The 17,247-nt window shown below is 46.6% G+C and overlaps 1 protein-coding gene and 1 long non-coding RNA gene across 9 annotated transcripts in view; one reads left to right on the top strand and one right to left on the bottom strand.

The window, feature by feature from the left end:
• MPP6 (membrane palmitoylated protein 6) overlaps window positions 1-5,687 on the bottom strand; it is a 299,774-nt gene extending 294,087 nt beyond the window's left edge. For 6 of the 8 annotated variants that reach the window (XM_029589113.1, XM_029589111.1, XM_029589117.1 and 3 more), the window contains exon 1: window positions 5,463-5,687. The gene's annotated coding sequence lies outside the window, so the exon portion shown is untranslated. Of the gene's footprint in view, window positions 1-4,976; window positions 4,999-5,462 lie in introns of those variants that run through there. The other 2 variants (XM_029589120.1, XM_029589116.1) reach the window with 2 other exon arrangements.
• Window positions 5,612-17,247, top strand: part of LOC115084351 — a 37,203-nt gene continuing 25,567 nt past the window's right edge. The window contains exon 1 of the long non-coding RNA XR_003854526.1: window positions 5,612-5,690. This is a non-coding gene — a long non-coding RNA (uncharacterized LOC115084351). The remainder of the gene's footprint in view (window positions 5,691-17,247) is intronic.

The following is a 17,247-nucleotide window of genomic DNA, read 5'->3' as shown; positions in this document are numbered from 1 at the left end:
TCGCCCTTCTCTGTACCTTCTCCATCACAACTACATCTTTTTTGAGATGCGGCGACCAGAATTGTACACAATATTCAAGGTGCAGTCTCACCATGGAGCGATACAGAGGCATTATGACATTTTCCGTTTTATTCATCATTCCCTTTCTAATAATTCCCAACATTCTGTTTGCTTTTTTGACTGCCGCAGCACACTGAACTGATGATTTCAATGTGTTATCTACTATGACGCCTAGATTTCTTTCTTGGGTGGTAGCTCCTAAAAGGGAACCTAACATCGTGTAACTATAGCACGTGTTATTTTTCCCTATATGCATCACCTTGCACTTATCCACATTAAATTTCATCTGCCATTTGGATGCCCAATTTTCCAGTCTCAAGGTCTTCCTGCAATTTATCACAATCTGCTTGTGATTTAACTACTCTGAATAATTTTGTATCATCTGCAGATTGATTACCTCACTTCGTATTTCTTTCCAGATCATTTATAAATATATTGAAAAGCATGGGTCCTAGTACAGATCCCTGAGGCACTCCACTGCCCACTCCCCTCCACTGTGAAAATTGTGGATTTAATCCTACTCTGTTTCCTGTCTTAGCCAGTTTGTAATCCACGAAAGGACATCTCCACCTATCCTATGACTTAACTTTTCTTAGAAGCCTCTCATGAGGAACTGTCAAATGCCTTCTAAAAATCCAAATACACTACATCTACCGGTTCAACTTTATCTACATGTTTATTAACCCCTTAAAATAAGTGAAGCAGATTTGTGAGGCAAGACTTGTCTTGGATAAAGCCATGCTGACTTTGTTCCATTAAACCATGTCTTTCTATATGTTCTGTGATTTTGATGTTTAGAACACTTTCCACTATTTTTCCTGGCACTAAAGTCAGGCTAATTGGTCTGTAGTTTCCCAGATAGCCCCAGGAACCCTTTTTAAATATTGGGGTAACATTAGCCACCCTCCAGGCTTCAGTTACAATGGATGATTTTAATGATAGGTTACAAATTTTTACTAATAGATATGAAATTTCATGTTTGAGTTCCTTCAGAACCCTGGGGTGTATACCATCTGGTCCAGGTGATTCAGAAAATGTGAGGCCAACCACAATCTATTCCACAGGACACTAGGACCCTTCCTGTCAAAAATGAAGGCAGCCAACTCAATATAATCACCCAAGATTACCAAATTACTTCTGGATCGATTCCTCAAAAATGCTTGCATTTTCCTTAGAAGGCGAAAAACAAAACGCATTTTTAGCGTGAAATATACAAGCACATGACCTGACCATGACAACTCCTGCATCCAATCTCTGGATGACACAAATTTCATGACCTATTACCATGTATGTGTATCAATAAAATGGGAAAAATCAATATCCTGCATACCCATTAAAAAGTTGTCAATGGGCCCCCCCCAACAAACAGTAAGTCACCCAGTATTAAAAAATAAAATTTCCCTGGCCCTAAGCTCACTTCTGCTACAAATGTCAGCAGCCACTAACCCCATGGCCAGGGGGCTGATGGGGCCCAAAATGCTAAAGAACTTTATGAAATCAAATCTACCCAGCAGACATTCAACTACTACTTAGTAGCCACTACTCTAGCACTAGTACTGCTTAGTAGCCACTAACTCTAAATTTAGAGAGGAGTGTGCAATCACAGCAACTCCTCTCTCCAGCCTATGCTGATAAGATATAATAAAATGAAACCCAGTGGACATAATTAAGCTACACAAATATCCTTCTCTTCCCCCATGCATGTTTCTGTAATGCAAGTTTCTTTCCTCTATTAAGTCACAAAACAAAATAAGTTTTTGGGGGTTTTTTTTTTTTTTTTTTTTACTGGTCCTGCATGGAGGCAAACATTAACTTACTGGCTATCCCGGTCACTATCTGTCCTTAAAGGGGGAAGCTTGATAGGTGCCAGGCACCTACTATGCCTCTGCGTGGGCTTTCTGCATGTCATATCTCTCAGCCACATCATTCCTGGAAGCAGATGATACCTGAGAATTTATACACTAGTGGATAGGGTGGAAAAAACCTGTGATAAGATCAAACTATTTTGCAAGACACCTGGTCAATTTAAACAAGCCTGCTTCCAACATTAACAGGGTCTTTGTATCCTAACAAGGTACTGCTTTGTTTAAAATTAATGAAAAGAAAAATAAATTCAAATAAATGTCATCTTAATACTTTGTCAAGAATGTCTATCTGACCAATCACAGCTCAACTAAGGTAGCCAAATTAAAAATGGCATACCGAAGGACATTTTAGAATATGTAGTGGAAGATGGAAACATGTTAAAGCCCTACACAAAAGCCCTGCATAATTCTGTTCAGAAGATCCAAAATCGGCCTATTCAAAATGAGAGCTTGCCCATCTAGATGCAGGCCAACTGGTCATCCTAAGCTTAACAAGCAGCTGATGCATTAGAAACCCACCCACGAGCCAATCCATAGGTAGTTTAGATCAATATTTTCCAACCTTTTCAAGCTGAAAGCACACCTACATTAATTAAAAAAGTAAATAAAGTGTGCGGCACAGCAACCTATGCAAAAGCACACAGTACCGATACAGGGAGGACAAATTCACAAGAGCTAAATAAGCACTGAAAGCCCCACTAATCTCTCCTCCAAATTCTAAAGGAAGAGATGGGACAGACACACATCCACCCATTACAATAGAGAATTGCTCCAGTGGCTTTTGAAATTAACTCGTGTGTGTGTGTGTGTGTGTGTGTGTGTCAGGAAGTAAAGCAATTACATACGTATATACATACACATGCATAAACAATGACAGAACAAAATCATAGGAAATTATCTGTCTTTTAACACAGGACCATCAGCCTTGAACCGCAGCAGCTTGCTACACGAACTCCTACTATCTCGTGCCCTCGGTTTCTCACCAGGAGCAGATCTCCCCCACTCCCAGACTACAGCTCCCTCTATAAGAACATAAATTGCCAATCTGGGTCAGATCTAGGGTCCATCAAGCCCAGCATTGTTTCCAACAATAGCCAATCCAGGATACAAGTACCCAAACAATGAATAGATTCCATGCTACTAATTCCTGTAATAAGCAGTGGCTATTTCCTATTGCTCTGACTTCTTTAGACTTCTCCAGGAATTTGTCCAAACCTTTTTTTAAACCCAGATAAAGTTGACTGCCTTAACCACATCCTCTGGCAACAAATTCTAGAGCTTAATTATGCATTGAATGAAAAGGAATTTCTTCAATTTGTTTTAAATGTATTACTTGCTAACTTAATAGCATGCTCCCTAACCCTTGTAAATCTGTTTACTCTTGCAGGTAATACATTAACCCATTCTAGTCCTCATGATTTTATAGATCTCCATCATATCCCCCTTCTCCACACTGAACAGCCCTAACCTCTTTTAGCCTTTCCTCTATATATCAGAGAAAAAGAAAGCAGATGTTTGTATAGTGTGGGCATCCAACTCAATCAATTACCTTGGCTGGCATGAGTTGCTGCATTGGGCTGCCAAAGCTCCACCACTGCTGCTGCTCACCACTCAGAGCAAGCACATCCAGTGCTCAGTACATGCTCTCCCTACTTGAGGATGGGAAGAGGAGTATGTGTGCGCAATGTATGAGCTACACAAAGCATGCCAAGGTGCCTGTGTCCTGCATGCTGCTGGTTAATTGCCACACTCCAGGGGCTCATATAGTAGCTAGAAAGGAGACACACATATGACTATACATGACTTTAAAGTAGATCCTGCACATTTGAGAGCCAACTCTATTGTCTGTCTCATTGCTATGCAGTGCCAAGAGCAGAGCCCAAGCGCTGGAACGGAACCTCAGACAGTGACAACTTTCATAGCACATCTGATCAGGTCTGACAGCACACTAGTTGGGAACTGCAGGTCTAGATGGGCCTTTTGGTTGTAAAATCTAAAATACAGTGGCAGCTATGTCTGACAACTAATCACAGGTGGTAACCCCATTCTGATCCTTTTTCTAGATTTTACAGTACCTCATTTACATGTTCTTGCTCTCCACATTTCTGAATGAAAGTCCTATGACAGGTTCAATTTGCATAAAGATAATGGTGTTGACGACACTTCCACAAGTCGCACATTAATATTTCAATATCACCCTAACCTGTTTAAATCAGACATTGTACACTATCATGTCATCATAAGACCTAAAGATTTAAAGCCCCCTCTAATTCCGCCGGCTACTTTGAGCTGAACAAGCTCTTTTCAGTTTCCCGCGGCTCATCTCCCTCCTCTAAACTCAAGTCAGGGGGACGCTGATCTCATCCAAGAAGTTTTCTATTCAGGAACCTAAAGCTTCGCCCCAAGAGGGTGAGAAAGTGAAAAAAAAAAAGACGGCAAGAACTCCACAGCACACAGGAGAGCGCGCAGCCTGCCTTCGTTTCTGCCACGCTCGCAGACTACGCTAGCGCTGCAGTACTCGCCTCCCTCTGCCGCCAGCAGCTGCAGCGCCCAGGGTACGAGCAGGGCAAAGGGCGGGCGAGGCTCGCACACCGCCCCAAGCGCTGAAGCCGGGGACCCTTCCTGCCACCGCTGCAAAGCGAAGACCACGTAACCCCCACCGGGCACATTTGCATCTCGTCCCACCGCACGCAGCTCAGCACGGAGCCCCTGCCTCCTTTTTCTTTAGAGAAAAAAAAAAAAAAAAGGAAAGGGAATAAAACGTTTTAGAAGCCACGCCCCCCCCAATAAAACCTAACCGGGTGGGAATACAAAGAAATTATAAGAAACTCGAGTTCTTCCTTTCTAGTGTGTCAGTGGGCGACAGGGTTGCTGTGTTTTGGGGTTTGTGTTTTTTCTCCTTATTTGAAAAGCTTTCAGCACTGCAGCCTCCCGTCTCTCGCAGATAGTAGTCACATGGGGCCTGCTGCGCGGCGGAGCTAAGAATTCATTGCCATTATATACATAAACACATTTTTTTTTTTTACACACATCCTACACCATAAAACTCACCTTCCCTAACACATATAGAACTGACAGATCCATGAAATTATATATTTTTTTCTTCTCTGGACACAGATGAAGGAGGGGGCACCAAGAAATTCCTCTTTTTTTTTTTTTTATTACCTCCACACGACCTTCGCTTTTTCTACTACTCCAGAAGCTTAGGTCAGGGACCCCCCCCACCCATGTGTGCTGAAAGCGGCTAGGACTGGGAAACGCACGGGCAGCGAGCGAGAAAGCTTGGCGACTGCGGGCAACGTGCGCGCTGCCACAGACTCCCAAACCGGCCTGACCCCACTTTCAACTCTCCCGCTGTCCGAGGAGGATCCCGGAGGGGGGGGGGGGGGGGCGGCAGCAGCAGCGTCTCCTCCGCGGTGCGCATTCAGACGCATTCAAAACAGAATTATTAAAAACAAAAAAATCCCCAAACACAACAGCAGAGCACGATTATCCGAGACCGAAAAAAAAAAAATAAAGGCAAAAAAATACACTCACCTGCCCCGCGAGTTCCCTTGCCGACTCCGGCCAGCACTTAACGCCGCTCTCCTCCGCGATGGAGTTTAAGGGACACTGAAACGCGCGCTCCCGGCGGCAGATTACAACTCGGCCGCGAGGCGCGCGCGCGCGCGCACGCGCCCCCCAACATCGAACGGAAGCGCGCAGCCGCAGGGACGGCAGAGCCTTCCCAGGCTCGGTGGCGGTTGCTCGGAGCCGGTCCCAAACGTAAGCCCCGCCCTCAAATCAGCCGCCGTCACAGCCCCGCCTCCTCCTCTTTAGGTCCGTGCCTCGTGTGCTTGATCGCTCGCCGGTCCAGGCAGGCCGGCGGTGTGCATGTTGGTTTTCAAATCCGAAGCAGAGAGCACTTGTCCCTTTCTGTGCGCGTGTGTGTGTTGGGTAAGGGGGAAGGTGGCTGGAACTTGATGATAATGAAGTAGGCGATAAGGACGAAGTAGTGCTCTTAGAAAACATAAATGGGGCCGGGAAGGATTAGTCTAACTGTACTGTTGTGCTTGGGGGGTGAGGGTCAACTTTGCCATTGTGTTTTATTTCACCGAGAGTAGGAATATGGCAAAAGTAGAGCCAGGCAATTTGGCACCTATGACTAATTAATAAAGTGCACCGTCACTGTATTATTCAAGCCAATCTGGTTTTCAGTTATCCATAATGAATATGCATGGCATAGATTTGCACTCTTCCTAGTCGCTCCTATGGCAGATGCCATATTGGCTTAAGCCAGCTAGGGCATTGGATTGTGATGTTGAGAAAAGGCTGTAGAACCAAGGACTTTACGAGTGGTTTATGAACAGAGTTAATCTAGGTAAATCAATTTTTGTTTATGTTTTGAACACAATACCTTGAATTATGAATGTATACTTACCCACCGGGCAGGACCAGATTTAAGATCATGGCACCCATAGGCAGAGGATTGTGGACGGGATTTCACCCTCAGAAATCAGAAAGTAGCATGAGAAGTTGTAATTTTTGGATGCCTTCAGAATTTGGGTTCCTAGGCACCCGCTTAACATCTATTCCTAAATCTGGCCCTGCCACCAGATATTTCTCTCAAGAGATTTGTAATACAGACTTCACTTTCAATGATACTTCAGTGGGAGCCCAACTTAGATAGAGTTGTTAACTCTTACTTTAGAATCCTTTCTTAAAATAAAAATAGATGACAATTTATGTTTTCTGTTGTTTTCTTATGCCATTGCATTACAACTAGACATTAATGGGCAGATTTTAAATCGCCCGTGCGTATAAAATATGGGAGTTGCGCGCGCGGCCAGGCCCCTTCTAAAATGCGTGCGGCGGGGAAGCACACACCGGCAGAGTGCTGGCGCGCACAACTTGTTACTGCTTCTGTTGAGGAACAAAAGGTAAAATAAAAAAAAAACCGGGTAGCTAGGATAGGGATAGGGGGCAGGGAGGAGAGGGGAAGGGAGGTTAGGGTAGGGGATAGGGAAGTTCCCTCCCAGTCCATTCCTTAATTGGAGAGGACTGGGAGGGAACTGGGGAAGGCTGCAATGTGTCGCCACACAAAAATTGCCGGGTAGCGCGCACACATGGATGTGCGCGCTTATGTTTAAAAATCTACCCCAAAGATTGTATAACTTTCAGGTCTATCCAGTACCGAGCGGTAGGAAGAGCTGCGTTAGTGCCCGGCGCACCAGTGGTTGCCGCACGCACAGTGCAGCTCACCTACCGCTCGATCCTGAACAATAATTTTATGAAAATGTAAACCGCGTCCATGAAGCGTTAGGCCCGCGCAACCCATTTTACTGGATAGAGCGCCTATACAGTATCCTGGGTGCGCGGGCCTAACGCTTCACGCCACGCTGGTATCTGTCATTTCAAATGTCATTTGAAATGACAGATACCAGGAAGTCGGGACTGCCAGTCCCCCCTCCCCTCCTCCCGAAGCACGGCGCGAAAAGCAGCCTTGCTCCAGGAGGAGGGGAGAAGAGACACTGACAGTGTGAAGCGGCGAAGCGACTTACTTTTTGCTTTTACGTTTTTTTCGCTTTTTTTTTTTGCTTCGGGAGGAGGGGAAAGGACTGGGGCTGCCCCGGAGACCGGCACCCATGATCGCGGCCGGGGCAGGTGAGCGGGGGCTGGGGGCTGGGGGAAAGCTTGCCGCCTACCCTTACCCCTGCCTCTACCGCAGGGGTAAGGGTAGGCGGTAAGTTAGCAGGTTAAACGCGTGACAAAACGGCAGGGAAAGATAGCGATAGTCGGGGCGCGGGTTACGGGATGCTAGGGAATAGCTAATTCGCTCGTTTGCATGCAATATACATGCCGCGTGCGGAAGGGGTTGCCCGGGGATTTTAGGACGCGGTAGGAGTAGGTTAAAGGGGATTCGGGATCGCAGGAAGGGCTAACGCGGGTTAGGAGCGGGTTAGAAGCGGGGTAAACGCGGCCGCACTTTACTGGATAGACCTGATTGTGAGTAAAATCCCATGTAGTTGGGTTCAAGGTTTTACTGGGCAGTCAGGGTCTGTGAAGTGAGGTAAGCCCACGGAGAAGTCCTCTGTAGTGATGATACGGCAAAAGATCCACAGAGCAGGGTACACCGGTGAGGGTCCTCAGTAGCGATGGTACGGCAATGGTCCACAGCGTGGGGTACACCGATGAGGGTCCTCTGAACCCAAGGGGCCAATTTCGCTCTTATCCTTCATACAGACCACAAACATTCACTCCAGCTAGATCTTCTTCTCAGACTTCGCTACCACGTCAGCGTTCTCGACAGCAGCGTCCTGCTAAACAAACTACAGCACCCCCACAGAAGCAGCCTCCGGCTTTTGAGAGAGGCGACACCATCCTCACCGCTACCAGTTGGGGGACGCCTACAATTCTTCCGCGAGCATTGGGAATCCATCACTTCAGATCATTGGTTACTACAAATTATAAAGGAAGGTTACCAGTTGAATTTCATAACCAATCCCCCTCTGCCACATATACCACCTCTGCACAGCTTCCATCATCAGATACCCTCATTAGAAATGGAGGTCTCAGAACTCCTTCTAAACGAATCCATTCAGCTTCTTCCATCTCATCAAAAGGATCAAGGATTCTACTCCCAATACTTCCTCATTCCCAAGAAATCAGGAGGTCTTCGACCCATTCTCGATCTTCGAGACTTGAACAAACATATCCAGAAGGAAAAATTCAAAATGACCTCGCTCAAAAACATTCTTCCTCTTCTGCAAAAGAACGATTGGATGTGTTCCATTGATCTGAAGGATGCTTACTCGCACATTCCCATGCACCCGTCCTCCTGGCGTTTCCTATGTTTCCGGGTCCAGAACACACATTACCAATACAAGGTCCTTCCGTTCGGCCTTTCCTTGGCACCCAGGGTGTTCACAAAGTGCCTAGTGGTGGTGGTGGCTCATCTCAGGCAACAGTCAATCCAAATTTTTCCTTACCTGGACGACTGGCTTCTAGTAACCTCAGACCCAATTACGCTCAAGGCCCATACAGCCATCACATTGCAATGTCTCCAGAATTTGGGATTCATCATCAATTACGAAAAATCCCATCTCCAACCCACACAACTACTGCAGTTTACTGGAGCAGTGATACACACCGTACACAACAGAGCTTATCTGCCTCGTGATTGGTCTCTCACCCTCTCGAATCTAGCACAACGTATGCACATGCAAACATGCTCCTCTGCACGAAGTGTTTTCCAATTACTTGGCCACATGGTGGCTTCGATCCATGTAGTCCCACACATGAGACTCCATATGCGACAACTGCAATGGGGCCTCAAACGTAAGTGGTGCCAGTACAAACAGCCTTTAACCAAAAAGGTCCACATTACTGCGGCAATGAAGTTGGACATTCAGTGGTGGCTCTCCCATTCCAATCTCTCCATGGGTTCCCCATTCAGGACGCCTCCTTAGCTGATTCTCACCTCGGATGCCTCCTGAAGGGGCTGAGGAGCACACTTAACCACTCTAAAGACTCAAGGGTTGTGGTCCCCCAGGGAATCGATACTACACATAAATCTCCTCGAACTTCGAGCAATATGGAAAGTACTTCAAACCTTCTCAACTCAAGTAGTAGGGAGGCGACTCATGATTTATACGGACAATCAAGTCGCCATGTTCTACATAAACAAAGAAGGCAGGTCAGGTTCATGGACTCTTTGCCGGGAAGCCCTTCGGATACTTCGTTGGGCGGAGTCCATGCAGACATCCCTTCAGGCAACCTACTTGCCGGGATTAGACAACACCACAGCAGACCACCTCAGCAGGACTTTCCATCCACACGAATGGATGCTCAATCAAGAAGTGGCAGCATCTCTTTTTCGAGAATGGGGCTATCCCAAACTCTACCTATTTGCGACAGAGGACAATTGGCATGTCCTCCGCTTTTGTTCAATTTATCCCAGCACACTTCATTATGCTCCGGATGCGTTTCTCATTCCATGGACGGAGGGTCTCCTTTACACTTACCCTCCAATTCCGCTAATTTCCAGAACAATTAAAAAATGCATACAAGATGTATCGGACATGATTTTAATAGCTCCAGCGTGGCCAAGGCAACTGTGGTATCCATATCTACTCCGGCTATCCTTAGCCCACCCAATTCCTCTGGAATCCCACCCAAACCTTCTGACGCAGGAAGGAGGACATCTATTCCACCCAATGCACCACTCTCTTCACCTAACGGCGTGGAGATTGAAAGGCAAATATTAAGTCACCTTGCACTTACGTCTCCAGTTGAGGATGTACTTATCGCTTCCAGGAAAGCTTTGACCAGACGTAATTACAGAGGCAAATGGTTCCATTATTCACAGTGGTGCGCTCACCATAAACTTGATCCTTTCTCCACAAAGGTGGCAGAGTTGCTTCAATATCTATACCAACTTTACCACTCCGGTCTTGCCACTGCGTCGTGCGGGTCCATGTCAGTGCGATTGCTGCATTCCACCATACAGACGAGGGACTTCTGATTTCACATCACCCCCTAATCTCCAGATTCATGCGTGGGTTACTCCACCTCCGTCCACCAACAATGAAACCTCCAAGTCCCTCAGCCGTCTCTTCTCCAAGCTGAACAGCCCTAACCTCTTCAGCCTTTCCTCATAGGGAAGCTGTTTCATCCCCTTTATCATTTTGGTTGCCCTTCTCTTACCTTCTCCATCACAACTATATCTTTTTTGAGATGCGGCGACCAGAATTGTACACAGTATTCAAGGTGTGGTCTCACCATGGAGCGATATAGAGGCATTATGACATTTTCCGTTCTATTAACCATTCCCTTCCTAATAATTCCTAACATTCTATTTGCTTTTTTGACTGCTGCAGCACACTGAGCTGACGATTTTAAAGTATTATCCACTATGATGCCTAGATCTTTTTCCTGGGTGGTAGCTCCTAATATGGAACCTAACATCGTATAACTACAGCAACGGTTATTTTTCCCTAGATGCAACACCTTGCACTTGTCCACATTAAATTTCGGTTCTGTTTGCTTTGGAACTTTGTCTGCTGCCTGCCCCGACCTGGACTGCCTCTTGGACCTGCCTTGCCTTGCTGCCTGCCTTTGGATCTGTTTCCCTCGGTACTCTTGTCAGCTGCCTGCCCCGACCCAGACTGCTTCTTGGACCTGCCTTGCCTTGCTGCCTGCCTTTGGATTTGTTTGCCTTGGTACTCTTGTCTGCTGCCTGCCCCGATCCGGACTGCCTCTTGGTCCTGCCTTAACTTGCTGCCTGCCGTCGGATCTGTTTGCTCTGGAACTCTTGCCAGCTTCCTGCCCCGACCGGTCTGCCTCTCGGACAACCCTGATCATCTCACAGAATAATGTAAGGCGGTTCTCTACATTGGTCCCACTATCAAATCCATAACAGTTAGCTGAGGCCATGGAACCCGTAGATATGACTGTCTTACAAGCCATACCTGGATTAGCCTCCCGAATCCAGCAACAACAAGAAGTCCTTGATCAGGTAACAGGAGTTCTGGAACAGCTAGCTGCTTGTATGGATGCCTTGGCACTGGCTCCATCTGGGACTCCACCTGTCGCTTTACCACCACCTGCCACCTTATACTTTCCACCTCCACCTCGCTTTAATGGAGCCCCTCTGCAGTGTCAGGGCTTCATAAACCAGTGCCGCATGCACTTTTCACTCCAAGCCTCACTATTTCCCTCAGACAAGACTAAAGTCACCTTTATTTTGTCTTTATAGGAGGGCCCAGCCTTAGCCTGGGCATCACCATTATGGGAGAGAGACGATTCCATTTTGAATAACCTGGACCAATTTTTGAAAGAATTTCGTCTTTTCTTTGATGAGCCAGGACGCTCAACTTCAGCAGCTACCGACTTCCTTCAGATCCAGCAGGGTTCTCGTTCGGTGGGGGATTATGCCATACAATTCCGTACCTTGGTGGCCGAAATTTGCTGGGGAGAGGATAGTCTTACTGCTATCTTTCGTCAAGGATTATCAGAATCCATAAAAGATGAGTTAGCAGCCTGGGAGCCACCTGAATCATTGGAGGAACTGATACACCTGGCAATTCATTTGGATTTATGATTCCAGGAAAGAGAGCGAGAACGTGCATCTGCTCGGCAACCTTTTCGGTTAGCACCCACATTTCAACGACCACTTGAGATACCCAGGTCTGCAGAACCTCAACCCACTCTTGAGGAACCCATGCAAATTGACTGGTGTTGACTTTCCCTTGAGGATCGACGACATAGAAGATTAAATAATCTCTGCCTATACTGCACTGGAACAGGATAAAACATCAGCAGGAGGGCAGGTCATAAGAACATGCCATACTGGGTCAGACCAAGGGTCCATCAAGCCCAGCATCCTGTTTCCCTAACAAGTCGGGAAACTCTCAGACCTAGGCCAGGTGGGAGAGGCCTTCCTGGGTCCCATCGTTCCCTCTCTACAAATATTAATTCCTGTTACCATTTCCCTGGAAAAAGAGTTTGTTCATCTCCAAGCCTTCATAGATTCAGGGGCAGCCAGCAATTTCATTGAGGAAAATCTAGTCCAGTTTCATCACATTTCCACCGAACCTTTAAAGACTCCACTCTCTATTTCTTCAGTTTCAGGTCAACCCTTGGGGGTCCGAATCTCCCACATCACTAAACCAGTTGAAATGAATTCTGGAGTGTTACACCAGGAGTCCATTCAGTTCTATGTACTTCCTTCCTCTGTTAATCAAGTGATCCTAGGCCTGCCTTGGCTAAGGTTATATCAACCCCGTCTGGATTGGGCATCCCTACAGTTAGCTAGTTGGAGTCCATATTGTCATAAGAATTGTTTAATTCAAGTCAAATCTCGTCAAGTCAGTTCCATGACCAAGTGCTCAGGCATACCAGCTCAGTACATGGAGTTCGCGGACGTCTTTAGTCAGCAGCAAGCAGAAACATTATCACTGCACCGGCCCTATGATTGTGGGATAGATTTACTTCCTGGTCAGTCTCCCCCAAGAGGGAGAGTTTATACTCTCTCCGAGCCTGAGTCTGAAGCAATGACGCAGTGTATTCAGGAGAATTTGGCTTGGGGATTCATCAGACCATCCTCCTCTCCAGCTGGAGCCGGGTTCTTTTTCGTCAAAAAAAAAAAAAAGTGTCTCTGCGACCATGCATTGATTACAGAGGGTTAAATAATATTACCAACAAAGTCACGTTTAAACTTAATCTACCATCATCTCTATGTATCCATGACATTTTCCACATCTCACTTCTCAAACCAGCAATTCTGTCATGGCCCTCTAGAAAGAAAAAACCTAATACCTCAATTGTTGAAAGCGATACTCAATTCGAGGTCGAGGAAATTTTGAATTCTAGAAGAAATAAAGGAACTCTACAATATCTACGGGCCGGAGGAAAACACGTGGGAGCCAGCCCGCAATATACAGGCTCCCCTTCTGCTCAAAGAATTCCATCAGCGCTTCCCCCTTAAGCCCAGACCTAAAGAAAAAAGAAGGGGGCCTTGCGGGGAAGGTACTGTTACCATTCAGCAAGGCTCCAGCAGGCTCCCATGGCAGGCTCCGCACGCCTCGTGGCGTGACTCTGCCCCCTCTTTGTTGTCAGCAGCCCGGCTGGAAGTTCCCACGGTAGCGCGGGAAAAATACTGTATTTAAAAGGAGCTTTCCAGCAAAGCATCGCCTCGGCTACAGGCTTGCTTGTGCTGAAGCTTCGGTGGTTCCTGCCTGCATTCTTGTCTGCTGTTTGTCTTGACCCGGATTGCTCCTCGGACCTGCCTTGTCTCGCTGCCTGCCTTTGATCTGTTTGCTTTGGAACTTTGTCTGCTGCCTGCCCCAATCTGGACTGCCTCTTGGACCTGCCTTGCCTTGCTACCTGCCTCTGGATCTGTTTGCTCTAAAACTCTTGCCAGCTTCCTGCCCCAACCAGTCTGCCTCTCGGACAGCCCTAATCATCTTACAGAATAAGGTAAGGCAGTTCTCTACATTGGTTCCACTATCAAATCCGTAACACTGATAAGTGAAAGAAGACTCAAATCTACTACAATAAACCTCCTGAAGAAATGGGTACTGAAGAGTTTGACATGGTTCAGGAAGGAGAATTTGGCCTAGAGGTTGGGCCAAAACTAGACCAAGCCCAAATACCCTTTGGAGAAGAGCTGTCCACCGAAAAGACAGCTGACTTGAAGCAGTTGGTAGAGGAAAACAAAGAGAACTTTTCAAACCTGCAGAATCATAACCAGTTGGTACAACATGTTATTATTACATCTCTGAGAGTGGTGGTATGCCAGTGTCCTTATTGGATCCCTAAGGCCAGGCGCCGAGTCATTGAAGCCAAAGTGAAGGAGATGCTCCAGCTCAGCGTAATTGAGGAGTCCAACACTGACTGGTTCTCACCCATTGTATTGGTAATGAAGGCAAATGGCAGCATCAGGTTCTGTATCAACTTCAAAATGGTCAATGAGGTCTTAAAACTAAATGCCTATCCAATGCCAAGAGTGGATACACTGATTGAGTGTTTGGGATCATCCCAGTTCATCTCTACCCTCGATTTTATCAAGGGGTTTTTCTTTCTGTTTGCACTGCTGTTTTGAAATACCTTAAGTAAAGGTGCTGCCATTTTGTTTAATCTCATTGTAAATAAAGAGCACTGAAGCACAGCCAGAGTCTATATATGGTTTCCTCTGGCTGTACCCAAGCTTCTTGCCACTCAAGTTATCACAGGCAGATTGACAACTAAAGAGTGGCAAATTGCCTGGACCAGATGGTTTATACCCCAGAGTTCTGAAAGAACTAAAAAATGAAATTGACAATGAAAGTGATTGCTCAGGGAGATGTGTATGTGAGAGTGTGAGACATTAGTCAGGGAGGTGACTGATGTGTGTGTGTGTGAGAGAAAAAGCATGGAAGTGAGAAGTCTGGGTATGTGGGAAAGCATGAGCGTAAGAAGCCAGGTGTTGTGGGAGTGAGAAACCTGGGTGAGTGTGCATGCATGAGAGAGACTGCTTGGTAAGGTGACGGTGTGTGTGAGAGGAAAAAGACTGGTGTGTGTGAATGTGAGAGAATGTGATTCAGGGAATGAGAAGCCTGTGCACGTGGAGAGTGAGCATGGAAATGAGAGAGACTGGTGTGTGTGTAACAGAGAGAAAGTGATTATGGGAATGAGAAGCCTGTGCATGTGAAGAGTGAGCATGGGAGTGAGAAACCTGGGTGTGTGTGAGACACATCATGGGAGGGAGAAGCCTGTATATCTGAAAGAGAACATGGGAGTGAGAGACTGGTGAGTGTGTGTGAGAGAGAGAAAGAAAGTGATTATGGGAATGAGAAGCCTGTGCATGTGGAGAGAACAAGCATGGGAGTGAGAGACTGGTGTGTGGGTGTGTGTGTGTGTGTGAGAGAGAGAGAGACAGAGAAAGTGATTATGAGAGTGAGAAGCCCATATATGTAAGTAGAACACTGGAGTGGGAAGCCTGTGTGTGTGTGTGTGTGTGTGTGTGTGTATGGCATGAGAGAAACTGTTCAGGAAGGTGACTGGTGTGTGTGTGCCAAAGACTGTTTGGGAGATGATTGGTGTGTGAGAGACAGAAACTGGTCATGGGGGCATGACTGGTATGGTGTGTGTGTGAGAGACATGGGCACTAAGGAAGAGGACCATAAGTATAGAGCTTAGCTTCTACTGCTGCTTCTGGTGTGTGCCACGGCCTGCAGGGAAGGGGAGTAGGAGAGCTGCTGGAGGGGGTAAGTAAAGGTGGCTTTAAGTTTATTTTTCTTGACTGCCATTTTAATTGTGTGATGTCTGCTTTTTTGAAATATTTTATTGTTGTTTGGAGAATGTTTAATAGTTTTTATGAGTTTTTAATTGTTGGATGTTATTCTGTTCATAGCTGTTTTGAAACATTTATTCTGCTTATTAGTATAGTTTTACAATTATTTCTGTGTGGGGATATATAGTGCTTGCTAGTTCTGTTTTCCTAATAAGAGGTGTATTGGTTTTTAGGACCTGATTTAATATTTGTAGTGTTGCCTTTTCATAGATAGGGTTGCTCCTGTTTGAGTGTATTCCATAATACAGGTGTAACTGTGTGCGGATTAGTTTATGTGCATTACTACAGATCCTGGGAGTATGTTAGGTCGGTTCTGTGTCTGTTACCGAGATGAGATATTTTACTAGCATGTAAGCGTTTGTATCGGTTTTATTTGTTGTGTTTTCTCAGAGGACATGCATTGGTGGTAAACTGCTGTCTTTTCATAAGTAGGGCTATTGAGAACTGAGTTAATTATATTAGTCCGGCCCTCTAAAACCATCCCAATTTCTCATGCGGCCCCATGGGAAAATTAATTGCCCACCCCTGCTCAGGAGAATGGTGTCCGTAGCATCTCCTTGCCGCACCCTCCGGCATCCCTGGAGCGGCTTTGGTGCGGCGTCCCTCCCTGTTGACCTGAGGCCTCCTAGAGCGCATGCACACCTCACGTCTTATTGTTATTGTTTGTAAGGTTTTGGGTGGACCCTTGGACACTGTGGCTGCTGACTACGCCCATGGAGGAAAGTTCTGTGAGGGGCCACAGGTCAGGCTCAGCTTTAGGACACACAACACAGATAGATCTTTTATTAACAGTATTGAGGAGCCACCAGAGGTAGCAGTAGTGAGCAGAGATGAAGCCCGGCTGGGCTTGTAGTCCCTCAGGGCTCTGGAACAGTGATCCCACAATGGCTGTGCTGTAGTGAAGAGAAACTAAGATAGTGAGTACAATGAAGTATATGCAGGGTTCTGGAATAGAGCCTCATTGGTTGAGTACTCACACAGTGGTTTCTCCTGGTAGGAATCACAGGAGCTGGAGTAGAGGCAGGCCCTCGAGGAGCGAGTACCTGGTTCCAGAGAACAGCTCTGAGAGAAGTAGATAGTAACTCACTGATGGTGTAGGCAGCGGTATCTTCCAGGCAGAAGTGAAATTTAGGCAGCGAGTCCGGGAACATGGGCCCTCGAGGAGTGAGTATCGGTTCCAGACAGCGACCTGAAAGAGAAGAGAGAGGCCCACGAGGAGCGGGTACCCCAAATAGAGTAAGTCCAATAATGGAGAGGCAGAGTATCTAGGTACGGAGAGCGAATCCCATCCGTAAGGAGTTCACCAGTATGAATACCTGTTGCTAACTCGATTAGCTAGCAGTAGTGTAGGCTTTTTGTATCCGGGATGCGTGACGTCATCACAGGGGGATGCCCCTGAGGTTCGCGCCAAAGAAAGTATTTGAAGCAGGGCCATGCAGCGCGCACGCCCTAAGGCAGCTGGACAGCATGGCGGGAGGCAGCGCCCAAGCCGGACCGGGGATACCGGAG

This window comes from Rhinatrema bivittatum, chromosome 2 (genome assembly GCF_901001135.1).
Source record: "Rhinatrema bivittatum chromosome 2, aRhiBiv1.1, whole genome shotgun sequence".
Lineage (NCBI taxonomy): Eukaryota > Metazoa > Chordata > Amphibia > Gymnophiona > Rhinatrematidae > Rhinatrema > Rhinatrema bivittatum.
Note: the sequence above shows the minus strand (reverse complement) of the source record. Positions and strands in the feature narration are given on the sequence as shown.